We start from the raw sequence: 6,000 nt of genomic DNA, 5'->3' as shown, positions 1-6,000 counted from the left end.
GTGATTCTCGTGGACTCAGAATATAGGTAGTGTTTTGTATCACTATATTAGCAGCTCCTTTCTGTTTGAAGAAGAAGAATGATGATCTGAAGAAAGCATTACCATTATGTTCCTTATTAAAGGTACTGCCATGTTTCATTATGTTCTACAGAGGAAGGCCCAGGGTTCTTCCAGGCTTGGGGCTAGAATTGCAGATCCTCACTAGAGTGGAATAGGAGGATAGCAAGGTTAATATGTGATTTGTCATAAAGCCATAAGGTGAAAGCCTCATAACCTGTAATCTGTACACCCTGGATCAAGCTCCTGGTCAGCTGAGGAAATCTCCTTTTTAGGAGGAAGAGTAGAAGGTACAGAAGGAATCGAGAAAATACAGTAGAGAGTAAGACAACTTCCCCAACACGCACACACATCTCAAATGTCAGTATAAAAGGATAAATCAGGCTACATGTATAGATACTGTAAATGTGTTTTTCTGTGGGCTCGACAGTAATGCAAAATTAAATTGTTGTACTTGCCTACCAAAAATCAATAACAATTTTTTTTTAAATATTTCCTTTCTCTCCATTAAAGTTCATTGGATTAACTTTCATGAGCTGCATTACCATGCCTAGCGTTAATGTCAGTAATATAACATTTCCATTGGAGCCTGATATGATTTAATATGGGCATTGTACTGCAGTGTTTTTGTTGTATTCAATGAGACTTCTCTGTTGAAAATGGTAGAACAAGTCCAACAATTACTGAGGCCAAAATGTCCAACTTGAGTACCTAAAGTAAGGCATGTAAGTGGCCTGATTTTCACCTCTGAAAATCTGGTCAGTTAATTAGTGTGACTAAGACCCCAATCCTGCACAGAGTTATGCATTGCTTAATTTTACCCACTTGGAAGTCAGTGGGACTACTCTCATGATTAAAGGTACGTATGTAACTGTTTGCAGGAACCGGTCTTAAATATGGATTTAGTTGTCTAACATTAGCCAGCTGAGTTTTGAAAATGTTTGTCTAGACAGTTAATGCAGGTCAAACTTGTGTCCTCAAGTTGCCCTCTCTTCTTATCAGTGCTCAGGCTAAAGCATTGTAAAATCTTATAAAGGGCCAGTCATCAGAAACTATTAGTCATTAAATGTCTATTACTGACTTAGCCTGAATAATTCTTCTTTGTATATTTTTTAGTGAGATTTCAGCAACAGTGTCTTTTCACTAGTTCAGATCAGGAATGTAAATAGATTGTGAAGCTCACTAGACAAATATAGATTGATTTACTGGGTTTTGGCCAACAGATTTTAAACAGGAGGCCCCTATCAATGTTAAGCAAGGAATCTGTTCTCCCAAACAAGATTTTTTTAGACGTTGCTGTAAAATTAACACCATTAACATTTAAACTAGGATAAATGAAATGACACAGCTATCAGCACTACCATATGTAAGGAGTAAAGGTCTGTTTCCTTTTCAAGAGGCTTGCCATGCAAAACTTGAGCTATGACCAAAGCCCCTGGAAATTAGAGGGACTAGACAGATTTTTTCTGCAGCAGGGACTACATGCTGCTGTCTATAATTCAGCAGAATCCATTGTCAGACATAAAATTCCAGAAGCTCTGGCTTTTCATGGTCATGGAGTTTACCCCTTTCAGTTCCTTTTGGACATGAAACATATGTCCACAGAAAGGGCATTCCTGTGACCCAAAAGACATATGCTAAATTTCAGTACGGAATGCTGCCAGAACAGAGAAAGTGCAGAGTACAGTTTACATCTGGTAGAATACTGAAAGGGACAAGAACAAGTATATTTCCAGACCCACGCAAATCTTTTTATTTCTGAACGGGGACACTATCCCATTCTAGAAATTTGTAATGTTGGCAAGTTTCAGCTAGTTTTATATTTCCTTTGTTATGTAGGCTACAGTTGTCAACATACCTCTTATCTCCCATGTTCCCTGCAGCTCTGTGCCTGAAACCTCTTTACTGAATCAAGAAAATGTGGAAAATTTTCCTTTCTTTTCAGAAAGAGGAGGAAGCTTACTATTAAGTTCTTGGCTCTAATATCACATTGTTAACTCTGGACCCAATTTCCTAATTTTAGCTTGGGGAAATATATAGGAGTTGTTTCTTTCTTATAAAAGTCCAAATTCTGCAACTCTTACTCCCTGGGGAATTCTGCACCAAAATATTAAAAATTCTATACCAAAAATTTAAAAACTCTGCATCCAATATTTTAAAATTCTACATATTTTATTTATCAAAATGACACAATATAATCCTGTCAGTTTCAATTATTTTGGTAATTTATTTCAAAATACCTGTCAGCAACTATGTCTGTAACAATACAGACAAAAAAAATCCAGGAATTTTTTTTTGACATATAGATTCCTTACTAGGCATATTAATAGAGAACTTTGAGTAATTCATTTAAACTACAATACAGAAACATATTTCCTGTACCCCTCAGAAGCAGTAAAAAGGCTTGGCGGAGTCAAGGGTAATGGAGAAGTTGAGGGAATGAGCCTGGGAGCAAACCTGGAGGGTTGTTGGGTGTGGGTGGGAGAAGTATGGAACAGGGAGGTTGGGGGGGGAGGGATTGTTAGGGAGTTGGGGAGCCTACCCCATGCAGACATTGGCCGACCCCATGCCTCTCCCATTCAGTCAGGCACATCTGGCCCCGTCCCTGTGTGTCCCTGCACTCCCTACCCCCTGTCTCCATGTGGCCCTGCAGCCCCCCTCCCATTCAGCCGCTGGCTCAATGCTGTCACCCCACTAGCTCCTGAGCCTGCACCCCAGTCTGTCCCCCTCACTAGCCCTTCTGAACCCCATTCTGTGACCTCCCCAGCAGCCCTGTGTGCCCCATTCTGGCCATCTAGTGCCTCCTCACCAGGCCCTGCTGTGAGGAACGCAGTTTCCTTGGCCAGCTGCCCTCTCTTCTGGCACCTGGTGGGCAAAATGTGTAATTGCAGCACCTCTCCAGCAGAATCTATATTCTGAAGAGAAAAAAAATCTGCGGGGGAAATTAACTCTGTGCATGCACAGTGGTGCGGAATTCCCCCAGGAGTAAACTCTTCCAATAAGAAGCACTTACTAAATTGAGTGGTCCACTGAAGTCACTGGGACTACTTGTGTGAGTAATTGCTACTCAGCACCAGTAAGGGTTGCAGAATCGGGCATATAAGGATACATGGGAATCCTTAGATGAAATAATTTGTTGCAGTGAATTGGGACAAGAGGACAAAAGTAATTAATATTGTTCTTGAACTATGTATCACTTAGTTGTGTTGTCAGAATTTCCAGGAGTCACCCATTAATTAATAAATCTTGAAATGCATAAAAGATCTAGGCCTTCTTAAGGCCAGATTGAGCCCATCTGCTCTGCACAATGGAGCAGATGAGGGGAGAACATAAAGAGCCTCTCCGCATCCTCCTTCCTTGCAGCCCTCTGCAGCAGCAGCTGGGCACAGATAAAATCCCTGGAGCACAGAAAATGCTCCATCTATGTGCCCCTTGGGCACAAAACACCTCAGAGGGAAGAAGGTGTGGCCACGGCAGAGCTGGCATGGAGTTCAGGAAGGGAATATGGAACACCTACCACCAGGGTGCATCTGCAGATACGCCTCCAAAATTCCTCCAGCTCTTCCCCTAGGGTAGCGAGGCTCTACACCACTCTGAACATGGGGGTGTGTCTAAAATGCTCAGTTAAACCCTGAATGCTTTTCTGTTCTACTCTCTTAACATTCTTGAAGAAAACCTGTTTTTCTACAGCACTTCTACTGCCTGGTAACCAATAATATGGAACAGGGGATTTCATAGTAATGAGAAATGATCCCAGCGCTAGGATATTTTGTGAAGTACAAGGCACAGCTGGGACCTGTCCCCTTCTTTTCCTGTTTCAAAGGTTAATGTCTGCCATTCTGAAAAAAGCAGTCGGCCAAAGTGCCTCTCCCTGCTCCCACTGAAATCCATGAGAAGTTTGCCGTTGAATTCAGTGGGAGCAGGGTAAGGCCCTGAAGAGTAAGAGTTTCATTTTGTAGCACCTATTCTTTAGACATACATGGATGGATTATCATTAGCCTGTTTTACAAATACTAAATTCCCACCATTACTGTCTGTTTTAATGAGGTCCTTACTCCAAGAAATTATCCAATAATACGACAACGACATGGCTTTGTATCAGTACTTTCTAGATACCCAGCCAGGATGCAGTACCCGCATAGTCCATCGTTTTGTATTACTTGAAAATAACTTCGATGCTGTCAGACTTTAAGGCAACAATATTTTGTCATATGGTGAAATTTCTCAATGCATTGCTTGCTTTTACTGTACTTCACTAATTGGACTGTCTGTTGCTAAGGCCCCATTATGTTTACATTCTGGATTCAGTATTCACTCTGGGGAGAGAAAAGAAAAGCATCTCTCTAATCTCTTATGATGAATGGAAACTTGAAAAGATGAACATGGAGTCTTCGAAGAGATTGGATAGTTTGTACTTTTCCAGATTTCTCTCTGTGGGTATGTCTACACCCAGCCGCTAGTTCGGCAGCTGGGAATCGAAGTTCTGGGTTCGACTTATCGTGTCTTGTCTGGACGCGATAAGTCGAACCAGGAAGTGATCGCCGTCGACTGCGGTACTCCAGCTAGACGAGAGGAGTACCGCGGCGTTGACGGGGGAGCCTGCCTGCCGCGTGTGGACCGAGGTAAGTTCGAACTAAGGTACTTCGACTTCAGCTATGTTATTCACGTAGCTGAAGTTGCGTACCTTAGTTCGAATTGGGGGGTAAGTGTAGACCAGGCCTATATGAAAGTAAATCTGAAGGATTTGTAAAGTTCCAAATTTATACAGACTTTAAAACTCCTCAAGTCTACAGTACTCGATATTGTCTCTTTTAAAGGCAGGAGATAAGTTCAAGGTCAATGTTTTAACATATTTAGTCAAATTAAGAGGAATGTGAAAGCAAAGTCAATTGGAAAGATTATAAGAGTTAATAGCCCAAAGCTTAAAGCAGGCTTTATCTCCTAAAAACTGTCTAAAGTTTCAGTTCTCAAAGAGGAGGATGAGTCTAATTATTAGTCTAAGTAGCCACAGTAACTTGAATCTAATTAATTTTTGTGCAGTTCTAAGTAATATAACATTCTTGAAACTATACAACTTTTAAAATGTTCCTGTTACTCTATTTTCATTGCCTATCAGTATATGTCCATGCTACCATTCAAGCTTTATCCCTCTCTTGATTTGGGTGTATTTATTTCTATTTTCAAGTATACTGCTAATGTATGTTGGTAGGACTGTATTCTTTAATACTATGTGAGTCTCCTTTTCCTTACAGACTCTCATATTCCTCCTCTCTAACCCTTTGTTTTCTAGCTGCCTTTTCTTTTATGTTCAGGTGCATGTTTAGGCCCACATTTGCAAAAGTGGCCATTCACTATGGGTGCCTCCACTTTTGAGACTTGGGGCCTGATCCTGCACCATTTATGCTACTGAGAGCTATGGCTGCTTAGTCAAACCGTGGGTGCCTAAAATTGAGTATGCAAAATTAGAGGTCAGTTTTGAAAATGCTGTCCTTAAAAATAAGTAAATAAATAAATAACAGTACCTGTAGTATCAGCAAGGACTTTTTGTCCACAGTAGTGAGGGTTTTTAGCAGGCGGAATAATGAAAATCATGGAATTAATAATATGAATGTATCTTGGTTACCTTTTAATGATGTGTACATCAATCAGTACCTCCCCATAATGCAGACAGATTAAAACTATGTTTTGGATTATTGGGTGTAAATTACATCTCTCTGTCTGCCTAGGATGTCTTTGCCATCTCTGGAATTGGAACATACCATTTTAACACTGAGAGGCAAATACTTTATCTTTTCAAGTCTATACTGGTGTCTCAGGCAACTTGACTCCATTTTGTTTCAAGTGTATTTTGCTGTCATATATAAATTAATATTGTCTCCTGGGATACTCTTTCTCCATTAAGTGACATAAAAGAGGAGGCTGAAACTGCCAATTGGAGAAAGA

The sequence above is a fragment of the Terrapene carolina genome, unplaced genomic scaffold (genome assembly GCF_002925995.2).
Source record: "Terrapene carolina triunguis isolate 2854851 unplaced genomic scaffold, T_m_triunguis-2.0 Scaffold139, whole genome shotgun sequence".
Lineage (NCBI taxonomy): Eukaryota > Metazoa > Chordata > Testudines > Emydidae > Terrapene > Terrapene triunguis.
The sequence above is the reverse complement of the archived record's forward strand: the minus strand, read 5'-3'. Positions refer to the sequence as shown.